General features: G+C 38.7%; 1 protein-coding gene across 1 annotated transcript in view; it reads left to right on the forward strand.

Annotated features, from left to right (window-relative positions):
- LOC311126986 (CUB and sushi domain-containing protein 3-like) overlaps positions 1–12,984 on the forward strand; it is a gene marked incomplete at both ends in the record, with an annotated part of 648,334 nt that overhangs the window by 179,716 nt on the left and 455,634 nt on the right. The gene's annotated exons all lie outside the window — the stretch shown is intronic.

The following is a 12,984-nucleotide window of genomic DNA, read 5'->3' on the forward strand; positions in this document are numbered from 1 at the left end:
CAGTTCTGTTATAACAGACAGATACATGATCCTGTTATTCAGTTCTATTAAAATAGACATATACCTGATCCTGGTAATCAGTTATGTTAAAACAGAGAGATACCCGATCCTGGTAATGTAGATCAGTTCTGTTAAAACAGAGAGACCCCTGATCCTGGTAATGTAGATCAGTTCTGTTAAAACAGAGAGACCCCTGATCCTGGTAATGTAGATCAGTTATGTTAAAACAGACATATACCTGATCCTGGTAATGTAGATCAGTTCTGTTAAAACAGACAGACACCTGATCCTGGTAATCAGTTCTGTTAAAACATACAGATACATGATCCTGGTAATCAGTTCTGTTAAAACAGACAGACCCCTGATCCTGGTAACCAGTTCTGTTAAAACAGACAGACACCTGATCCTGGTAATCAGTTCTGTTAAAACAGACAGATACATGATCCTGGTATTCAGTTCTATTAAAATAGTCAGATACCTGATCCTGGTAATGTAGATCAGTTCTGTTAAAACAGAGAGATACCCAATCCTGGTAATGTAGATCAGTTCTGTTAAAACATAATGACACCTGCTCCTGGTAATGTAGATCAGTTATGTTAAAACAGAGAGACCCCTGATCCTGGTAATGTAGATCAGTTATGTTAAAACAGACATATACCTGATCCTGGTAATGTAGATCAGTTCTGTTAAAACAGACAGACACCTGATCCTGGTAATCAGTTCTGTTAAAACATACAGATACATGATCCTGGTAATCAGTTCTGTTAAACCAGACAGACCCCTGATCCTGGTAACCAGTTCTGTTAAAACAGACAGACACCTGATCCTGGTAATCAGTTCTGTTAAAACAGACAGATACATGATCCTGGTATTCAGTTCTATTAAAATAGTCAGATACCTGATCCTGGTAATGTAGATCAGTTCTGTTAAAACAGAGAGATACCCAATCCTGGTAATGTAGATCAGTTCTGTTAAAACAGAGAGACCCCTGCTCCTGGTAATGTAGATCAGTTCTGTTAAAACAGACAGATACATGATCCTGGTAATGTAGATCAGTTCTGTTAAAACAGACAGATACCTGATCCTGGTAATGTATATCAGTTCTGTTAAAACAGACAGATACCTGATCCTGGTAATGTAGATCAGTTCTGTTAAAACAGACAGACACCTGATCCTGGTAATCAGTTCTGTTAAAACAGACAGACCCCTGATACTGGTAACCAGTTCTGTTAAAACAGACAGACACCTGATCCTGGTAATCAGTTCTGTTAAAACAGACAGATACATGATCCTGGTATTCAGTTATATTAAAATAGTCAGATACCTGATCCTGGTAATCAGTTCTGTTAAAACAGAGAGATACCCGATCCTGGTAATGTAGATCAGTTCTGTTAAAACAGAGAGACCCCTGATCCTGGTAATGTAGATCAGTTCTGTTAAAACAGACAGATACATGATCCTGGTAATGTAGATCAGTTCTGTTAAACAGACAGATACCTGATCCTGGTCATTTAGATCAGTTCTGTTAAAACAGACAGATACCTGATCCTGGTAATGTAGATCAGTTCTGTTAAAACAGACAGATACCTGATCTTGGTAATGTAGATTAGTTCTGTTAAAACAGACAGATACCTGATCATGGTAATGTAGATCAGTTCTGTTAAGACAGAGAGACCCCTGATCCTGCTAATGTAGATCACTTCTGTTAAAACAGACCGATACCTGATCCTGGTAATGTAGATCAGTTCTGTTAAAACAGAGAGACCCCTGATCCTGGTAATGTAGATCAGTTCTGTTAAAACAAACAGATACCTGATCCTGGTAATGTAGATCAGTTCTGTTAAAACAGACAGATACCTGATCCTGGTAATGTAGATCAGTTCTGTTATAACAGACAGATACATGATCCTGTTATTCAGTTCTATTAAAATAGACAGACACCTGATCCTGGTAATCAGTTATGTTAAAACAGAGAGATACCCGATCCTGGTAATGTAGATCAGTTCTGTTAAAACAGAGAGACCCCTGATCCTGGTAATGTAGATCAGTTATGTTAAAACAGACATATACCTGATCCTGGTAATGTAGATCAGTTCTGTTAAAACAGACAGACACCTGATCCTGGTAATCAGTTCTGTTAAAACATACAGATACATGATCCTGGTAATCAGTTCTGTTAAAACAGACAGACCCCTGATCCTGGTAACCAGTTCTGTTAAAACAGACAGACACCTGATCCTGGTAATCAGTTATGTTAAAACAGACAGATACATGATCCTGGTATTCAGTTCTATTAAAATAGTCAGATACCTGATCCTGGTAATGTAGATCAGTTCTGTTAAAACAGAGAGATACCCAATCCTGGTAATGTAGATCAGTTCTGTTAAAACAGAGAGACACCTGCTCCTGGTAATGTAGATCAGTTATGTTAAAACAGAGAGACCCCTGATCCTGGTAATGTAGATCAGTTATGTTAAAACAGACATATACCTGATCCTGGTAATGTAGATCAGTTCTGTTAAAACAGACAGACACCTGATCCTGGTAATCAGTTCTGTTAAAACATACAGATACATGATCCTGGTAATCAGTTCTGTTAAAACAGACAGACCCCTGATCCTGGTAACCAGTTCTGTTAAAACAATCAGACACCTGATCCTGGTAATCAGTTCTGTTAAAACAGACAGATACATGATCCTGGTATTCAGTTCTATTAAAATAGTCAGATACCTGATCCTGGTAATGTAGATCAGTTCTGTTAAAACAGAGAGATACCCAATCCTGGTAATGTAGATCAGTTCTGTTAAAACAGAGAGACCCCTGCTCCTGGTAATGTAGATCAGTTCTGTTAAAACAGACAGATACATGATCCTGGTAATGTAGATCAGTTCTGTTAAAACAGACAGATACCTGATCCTGGTAATGTATATCAGTTCTGTTAAAACAGACAGATACCTGATCCTGGTAATGTAGATCAGTTCTGTTAAAACATACAGATACATGATCCTGGTATTCAGTTCTATTAAAATAGACATATACCTGATCCTGGTAATCAGTTCTGTTAAAACAGAGAGATACCCGATCCTGGTAATGTAGATCAGTTCTGTTTAAAGAGACAGATACATGATCCTGGTATTCAGTTCTATTAAAATAGTCAGATACCTGATCCTGGTAATCAGTTCTGTTAAAACTGAGAGACACCTGATCCTGGTAATGTAGATCAGTTCTGTTAAAACAGACAGATACCTGATCCTGGTAATGTAGATCAGTTCTGTTAAAACAGACAGATACCTGATCATGGTAATGTAGATCAGTTCTGTTAAATCAGAGAGACTCCTGATCCTGCTAATGTAGATCAGTTCTGTTAAAACAGACAGATACCTGATCCTGGTAATGTAGATCAGTTCTGTTAAAACAGAGAGACCCCTGATCCTGGTAATGTAGATCAGTTATGTTAAAACAGACATATACCTGATCCTGGTAATGTAGATCAGTTCTGTTAAAACAGACAGATACCTGATCCTGGTAATGTAGATCAGTTCTGTTAAAACAGACAGATACATGATCCTGTTATTCAGTTCTATTAAAATAGACATATACCTGATCCTGGTAATCAGTTATGTTAAAACAGAGAGATACCCGATCCTGGTAATGTAGATCAGTTCTGTTAAAACAGAGAGACCCCTGATCCTGGTAATGTAGATCAGTTCTGTTAAAACAGACATATACCTGATCCTGGTAATGTAGATCAGTTCTGTTAAAACAGACAGATACCTGATCTTGGTAATGTAGATCAGTTCTGTTGAAACAGACAGACACCTGATCCTGGTAATCAGTTCTGTTAAAACAGACAGATACCTGATCCTGGTAATCAGTTCTGTTAAAACAGACAGACCCCTGATCCTGTTAATCAGTTATGTTAAAACAGACAGACCCCTGATCCTGGTAATGTAGATCAGTTCTGTTAAAACAGAGAGACCCCTGATCCTGGTAATGTAGATCAGTTATGTTAAAACAGACATATACCTGATCCTGGTAATGTAGATCAGTTCTGTTAAAACAGACAGACACCTGATCCTGGTAATCAGTTCTGTTAAAACATACAGATACATGATCCTGGTAATCAGTTCTGTTAAAACAGACAGACCCCTGATCCTGGTAACCAGTTCTGTTAAAACAGACAGACACCTGATCCTGGTAATCAGTTCTGTTAAAACAGACAGATACATGATCCTGGTATTCAGTTCTATTAAAATAGTCAGATACCTGATCCTGGTAATGTAGATCAGTTCTGTTAAAACAGAGAGATACCCAATCCTGGTAATGTAGATCAGTTCTGTTAAAACAGAGAGACACCTGCTCCTGGTAATGTAGATCAGTTATGTTAAAACAGAGAGACCCCTGATCCTGGTAATGTAGATCAGTTATGTTAAAACAGACATATACCTGATCCTGGTAATGTAGATCAGTTCTGTTAAAACAGACAGACACCTGATCCTGGTAATCAGTTCTGTTAAAACATACAGATACATGATCCTGGTAATCAGCTCTGTTAAAACAGACAGACCCCTGATCCTGGTAACCAGTTCTGTTAAAACAGACAGACACCTGATCCTGGTAATCAGTTCTGTTAAAACAGACAGATACATGATCCTGGTATTCAGTTCTATTAAAATAGTCAGATACCTGATCCTGGTAATGTAGATCAGTTCTGTTAAAACAGAGAGATACCCAATCCTGGTAATGTAGATCAGTTCTGTTAAAACAGAGAGACCCCTGCTCCTGGTAATGTAGATCAGTTCTGTTAAAACAGACAGATACATGATCCTGGTAATGTAGATCAGTTCTGTTAAAACAGACAGATACATGATCCTGTTATTCAGTTCTATTAAAATAGACATATACCTGATCCTGGTAATCAGTTATGTTAAAACAGAGAGATACCCGATCCTGGTTATGTAGATCAGTTCTGTTAAAACAGAGAGACCCCTGATCCTGGTAATGTAGATCAGTTCTGTTAAAACAGACATATACCTGATCCTGGTAATGTAGATCAGTTCTGTTAAAACAGACAGATACATGATCCTGTTATTCAGTTCTATTAAAATAGACATATACCTGATCCTGGTAATCAGTTATGTTAAAACAGAGAGATACCCGATCCTGGTAATGTAGATCAGTTCTGTTAAAACAGAGAGACCCCTGATCCTGGTAATGTAGATCAGTTCTGTTAAAACAGACATATACCTGATCCTGGTAATGTAGATCAGTTCTGTTAAAACAGACAGATACCTGATCTTGGTAATGTAGATCAGTTCTGTTGAAACAGACAGACACCTGATCCTGGTAATCAGTTCTGTTAAAACAGACAGATACCTGATCCTGGTAATCAGTTCTGTTAAAACAGACAGACCCCTGATCCTGTTAATCAGTTATGTTAAAACAGACAGACCCCTGATCCTGGTAATGTAGATCAGTTCTGTTAAAACAGAGAGACCCCTGATCCTGGTAATGTAGATCAGTTATGTTAAAACAGACATATACCTGATCCTGGTAATGTAGATCAGTTCTGTTAAAACAGACAGACACCTGATCCTGGTAATCAGTTCTGTTAAAACATACAGATACATGATCCTGGTAATCAGTTCTGTTAAAACAGACAGACCCCTGATCCTGGTAACCAGTTCTGTTAAAACAGACAGACACCTGATCCTGGTAATCAGTTCTGTTAAAACAGACAGATACATGATCCTGGTATTCAGTTCTATTAAAATAGTCAGATACCTGATCCTGGTAATGTAGATCAGTTCTGTTAAAACAGAGAGATACCCAATCCTGGTAATGTAGATCAGTTCTGTTAAAACAGAGAGACACCTGCTCCTGGTAATGTAGATCAGTTATGTTAAAACAGAGAGACCCCTGATCCTGGTAATGTAGATCAGTTATGTTAAAACAGACATATACCTGATCCTGGTAATGTAGATCAGTTCTGTTAAAACAGACAGACACCTGATCCTGGTAATCAGTTCTGTTAAAACATACAGATACATGATCCTGGTAATCAGTTCTGTTAAAACAGACAGACCCCTGATCCTGGTAACCAGTTCTGTTAAAACAGACAGACACCTGATCCTGGTAATCAGTTCTGTTAAAACAGACAGATACATGATCCTGGTATTCAGTTCTATTAAAATAGTCAGATACCTGATCCTGGTAATGTAGATCAGTTCTGTTAAAACAGAGAGATACCCAATCCTGGTAATGTAGATCAGTTCTGTTAAAACAGAGAGACCCCTGCTCCTGGTAATGTAGATCAGTTCTGTTAAAACAGACAGATACATGATCCTGGTAATGTAGATCAGTTCTGTTAAAACAGACAGATACCTGATCCTGGTAATGTATATCAGTTCTGTTAAAACAGACAGATACCTGATCCTGGTAATGTAGATCAGTTCTGTTAAAACATACAGATACATGATCCTGGTATTCAGTTCTATTAAAATAGACATATACCTGATCCTGGTAATCAGTTCTGTTAAAACAGAGAGATACCCGATCCTGGTAATGTAGATCAGTTCTGTTTAAACAGACAGATACATGATCCTGGTATTCAGTTCTATTAAAATAGTCAGATACCTGATCCTGGTAATCAGTTCTGTTAAAACAGAGAGACACCTGATCCTGGTAATGTAGATCAGTTCTGTTAAAACAGACAGATACCTGATCCTGGTAATGTAGATCAGTTCTGTTAAAACAGACAGATACCTGATCATGGTAATGTAGATCAGTTCAGTTAAATCAGAGAGACTCCTGATCCTGCTAATGTAGATCAGTTCTGTTAAAACAGACAGATACCTGATCCTGGTAATGTAGATCAGTTCTGTTAAAACAGAGAGACCCCTGATCCTGGTAATGTAGATCAGTTATGTTAAAACAGACAGATACCTGATCCTGGTAATGTAGATCAGTTCTGTTAAAACAGACTGATACCTGATCCTGGTAATGTAGATCAGTTCTGTTAAAACAGACAGATACATGATCCTGGTATTCAGTTCTATTAAAATAGACATATTCCTGATCCTGGTAATCAGTTCTATTAAAACAGAGAGATTCCCGATCCTGGTAATGTAGATCAGTTCTGTTAAAACAGAGAGACCCCTGATCCTGGTAATGTAGATCAGTTCTGTTAAAACAGACATATACCTGATCCTGGTAATGTAGATCAGTTCTGTTAAAACAGACAGATACCTGATCTTGGTAATGTAGATCAGTTCTGTTGAAACAGACAAATACCTGATCCTGGTAATCAGTTCTGTTAAAACAGACAGATACCTGATCCTGGTAATCAGTTCTGTTAAAACAGACAGACCCCTGATCCTGTTAATCAGTTATGTTAAAACAGACAGACCCCTGATCCTGGTAATCAGTTCTGTTAAAACAGACAGACACCTGATCCTGGTAATCAGTTCTGTTAAAGCAGACAGATACATGATCCTGTTATTCAGTTCTATTAAAATAGACAGATACCTGATCCTGGTAATCAGTTCTGTTAAAACAGTGAGATACCCGATCCTGGTAATGTAGATCAGTTCTGTTAAAACAGACAGATACCTGATCCTGGTAATGTTGATCAGTTCTGTTAAAACAGACCTATACCTGATCCTGGTAATGTAGATCAGTTCTGTTTAAACAGAGAGACCCCTGATCCTGGTAATGTAGATCAGTTCTGTTAAAACAGACAGATACCTGATCCTGGTAATGTAGATCAGTTCTGTTAAAACAGACAGATACCTGATCCTGGTAATGTAGATCAGTTCTGTTAAAACAGACAGACCCCTGATCCTGGTAATTAGTTATGTTAAAACAGACAGACACCTTATCCTGGTAATCAGTTCTGTTAAAACAGACAGATACATGATCCTGGTATTCAGTTCTATTAAAACAGACATATACTTGATCCTGGTAATCAGTTCTGTTAAAACAGAGAGAGATCCTTCATCCCCCAGAACCATCTCTCTCTCCTCTTACACTATATACACACTGAATGCATTCCAAATGGCACCCTATTCCCTATGTAGTGCACTACTTTTGACCAGTTCCCATAGGACACTATATAGGGAAAAGGTGTCATTTGGGACTCAGCCCTTGATCGTATTAGGTGTTTAGAAGTACCACACGCTAATCCATCCAATTCTGCTGTGGTTTTACATAAAGGTTCCTGTAGTTTAAATTCCCCTTGTGGTTGCCCAAAATGTAGTACTTAAAATAGGGCCTAATGTCTCCTGTTTCTTAATAGAATGGATGCAAATCCCAAATGTCACCCTTTTCCCTATGGCCCGTGGTAAAAAGTATTGCACTTTAAAGGGTACCATTTGGGATACAGATTGTCTCTTCGTGGGCCCCATTGTTGTGCTATCCTATCATCACAGTACTACTGTTGTTACAGAACGAACCAAACCTCTTCATACTGTCTAGTGTGTGTGTGTGTGCGTGTGTACGTGTCTGTATGTGTGTGTCAGTGGAGAGTTGTGTTGTCAGTACAGTTGTCAGAGAACTGCATGTCGTCGGCCTGTTTGATGATGCGTTCCCTCGGCTCTTCCATTAGGTTGACAATAATTACACCAGGCCAGCCTCTGCGTCTCTCTCTCTCTCTCTCTCTCTCTCTCTCTCTCTCTCTCTCTCTCTCTCTCTCTCTCTCTCTCTCTCTTTCTCTCTCTCACTCTACTTTTTCTCTCTCTCTGGAGTGGAGATGGAGGGAGAAGTGTATTCCTGGCTTGGCTGGAGATTTGGCTGGTAGTCCCGGTCAGCCTTTGTCTTTCCCCAGATAAGCAGTTAGGCACCTGCATGGTCCCTCGTGTGCTGAAGAGGAGAATGGTTTAGCTCTACCACTAGTGCTATTGACCAGGTCCCAAATGGCACCCTATTTCTCGTATAGTGTGCTACTTTTGACCAGGGCCCATAGGGGAATAGGGTTCCATTTGGGACACAACCCCTGTTCTATTCTTGGCTCTACTACTAGCCAAGAGGATCTCTGGATGTTCCCTGACATGCTATCTATCTAACATGCTATCTATCTGACATGCTATCTATCTGACATGCTATCTATTTACATGCTATCTATCTGACATGTTATCTATCTGACATGCTATCTATCTGACATGCTATCTATCTGACATGCTATCTATCTAACATGCTATCTATCTGACATGCTATCTATCTGACATGCTATCTATCTGACATGCTATCTATCTGACATGCTATCTATCTGACATGTTATCTATCTGACATGCTATCTATCTAACATGATATCTATCTGACATGCTATCTAACATGCTAGCTATCTAATATGCTATCGATCTGACATGCTACCTATCTAAAAAGCTATCTATCTAACATGCTATCTATCTGACATGCTATCTATCTGACATGCTATCTATCTGACATGCTATCTATCTAACATGCTATCTATCTGACATGTTATCTATCTGACATGCTATCTATCTAACATGATATCTATCTGACATGCTATCTAACATGCTAGCTATCTAACATGCTATCGATGTGACATGCTACCTATCTAAAAAGCTATCTATCTGCCATGCTATCTATCGGACATGCTATCTATCTCACATGCTATCCATCTAACATGCTATCTAGCTCACATGCTATCTATTTAACATGCTATCTATCTGCCATGCTATCTATATAACATCATATATATCTGACATGCTATCTATCTGATGTGCTATCTCTCTGACATGCTATCTATCTGTCATGCTATCTATCTAACATGCTATCTATCTGACATGTTATCTATCTGGCATGCTATCTATCTAACATGCAATCTATCTGACATGCTATCTAACATGCTAGCTATCTGACATGCTATCGATCTGACATGCTATCTGTCTGACATGCTATCTATCTAACATGCTATCTATCTGACATGCTATCTATCTAACATGCTATCTATCTGACATGCTATCTATCTAACATGTTATTTATCTGCCTAGCTATCTATCTGACATGCTATCTATCTGACATGCTATCTATCTGACATGCTATCTATCTAACATGCTATCTATCTGACATGCTATCTATCTGACATGCTATCTATCTAACATGCTATCTATCTGACATGTTATCTATCTGACATGCTATCTATCTAACATGATATCTATCTGACATGCTATCTAACATGCTAGCTATCTAACATGCTATCAATCTGACATGCTACCTATCTAAAAAGCTATCTATCTAACATGCTATCTATCTGACATGTTATCTATCTGACATGCTATCTATCTGACATGCTATCTATCTGACATGCTATCTATCTAACATGCTATCTATCTGACATGTTATCTATCTGACATGCTATCTATCTAACATGATATATATCTGACATGCTATCTAACATGCTAGCTATCTAACATGCTATCGATCTGACATGCTACCTATCTAAAAAGCTATCTATCTGCCATGCTATCTATCGGACATGCTATCTATCTCACATGCTATCCATCTAACATGCTATCTATCTCACATGCTATCTATTTAACATGCTATCTATCTGCCATGCTATCTATATAACATAATATATATCTGACATGCTATCTATCTGACGTGCTATCTCTCTGACATGCTATCTATCTGACATGCTATCTATCTAACATGCTATCTATCTGACATGTTATCTATCTGGCATGCTATCTATCTAACATGCAATCTATCTGACATGCTATCTAACATGCTAGCTATCTGACATGCTATCGATCTGACATGCTATCTGTCTGACATGCTATCTATCTAACATGCTATCTATCTGACATGCTATCTATCTAACATGCTATCTATCTGACATGCTATCTATCTAACATGTTATTTATCTGCCATGCTATCTATCTGACATGCTATCTATCTATCTGACATGCTATCTATCTGACATGCTATCTATCTAACTGACATGATATCTATCTAATATGATATCTATCTGACATGCTATCTATCTAACATGCTATCTATTTACATTTGACATTTTAGTCATTTAGCAGACACTCTTATCCAGAGCGACTTACAGTTAGTGAGTGCATACATTTTCATACTATCTATCTGACATGCTATCTATCTGACATGCTATCTATATATCTGGCATGCTATCTAATGTAAAAATAAATACATGTTCTCACTCTGAGTGCATTCCTAAACTCAGCAGGCTATATTTCAGTTGGATATATTTCAGTTGGATACTCAGGTGCTGCTATTATGATGATATTGTTTACAACAACAATGTTCAGATGCTGTTCATGATAGTTAATCAAAAATAGCAAAAAGACTAAGTGTTTAATGGAACATATTATTGAATTACTATTAATGAAAACAAATTGATTGCTCTCAAGTTCACAAGACTCCCATTATTCGGAGAATGCTATAGATCATTATCACATGTATATTGACATGATTGTAAATAATCTATATTTCCACACAACAACGTAAAGACAGTTCGATTGGTAGGCTGCTCCTCTGTGGTCCTAGATTTAAAACATATGGATAGAATCTCCTCCTTCATCCATGTTCTTCATTAGAATCTTTCCCAAATCAATTCACATCCCTTGACCAATAGTCTGATGCCTAACAGGGGATTCTTCCATGGTTTCCCTTCCGTCCATGGCAGCTTTGGCAGCTCTGACAGCCCTTGACCAGAGCGCATAACTATCTAACGTTTCAGCTGGCAAGGCCCAGTGTCACATATTAGTCTTAAATAATGTGAAAACTGTGAAAGCCCTGCCATGATTAGAATTCTCTGTGAAAACAAGAAAGAGGTGGTAGCAGCAGCTGCAGCAGAGAGAGAGAGAGAGAGAGAGAGAGAGAGAGAGAGAGAGAGAGAGAGAGAGAGAGAGAGAGAGAGAGAGAGAGAGAGAGAGAGAGAGAGAGAGAGAGAGAGAGAGAGAGAGAGAGAGAGAGAGAGAGAGAGAGAGAGAGAGAGAGAGAGAGAGAGAGAGAGAGAGAGAGAGCAAAAATATAAACGCAACATGCAACAGTTTCAAAGATTTTACTGAGTTACAGTTCATATAAGGAAATCAGTCAATTGAAATAAATTCATTAGGCCCTAATCTATGGATTTCACATGACTGGGCAGCGGCGTGGGCCTGGGAGGGCATAGGCCCACCCACTGGGGAGCCAGGTCCACCCACTGTGGAGTCAGGCCCAGCCAATCAGAATTAGTTTTTCCCCACAAAAGGGCTTTATTACAGACAGAAATACTCCTCAGCATCCCCCCTCCCCCTCCTCAGATGATCCCGCAGTTGAAGAAGCCGGATGTGGAGGTCCTGGGCTGGCATGGTTACATGTGGTCTGCGGTTGTGAGGCCGTTGGATGTACTGCCAAATTCTCTAAAACAACATTGGTAGAGAAATGAACATTCAATTCTCTGGCAACAGCTCTGTTGGACATTTCTGCTGTCAACATGCCAATTGCATGCTCCCTCAAAACTTGAGACATCTGTGGCATTGTGTTGTGTGACAAAACTGTACATTTTAGAGTGACCTTTTATTGTCCCCAGCACAAGGTGCACCTGTGTAATGATCATGCTGTTTAATCAGCTTCTTGATATGCCACACATGTCAGGTGGATGGATTATCTTGGCAAAGGAGAAATGCTCACTAACAGGGATGCAAACAAACTTGTGCACAACATTTGAGAAAAATAAACTTTTTGTGCGTATGGAACATTTCTGGGATCTTTTGTTTCAGCTCATGAAAAATGGGACCAACACGTTACATGTTGCGTTTATATTTTTGATCAGTATAGATGAAGGGGAGAGAGAAAGAGGTAGAGAGAGAGAGAGAAACACAGAATGAGAGAGAAAGAAACAGAGAGGGAGAGAGAGAGTGAGAGAGAGGTAGAGAAGCAGAGAAATAGAGATGGAGAGAGAGAAATAAAGAGGGAGAGAGAGAGAGAGAGAAACAAAGACGGAGAGAGAGA

This window comes from Coregonus lavaretus, assembly GCF_964263955.1.
Source record: "Coregonus lavaretus genome assembly, chromosome: 3".
Taxonomy (NCBI): domain Eukaryota; kingdom Metazoa; phylum Chordata; class Actinopteri; order Salmoniformes; family Salmonidae; genus Coregonus; species Coregonus lavaretus.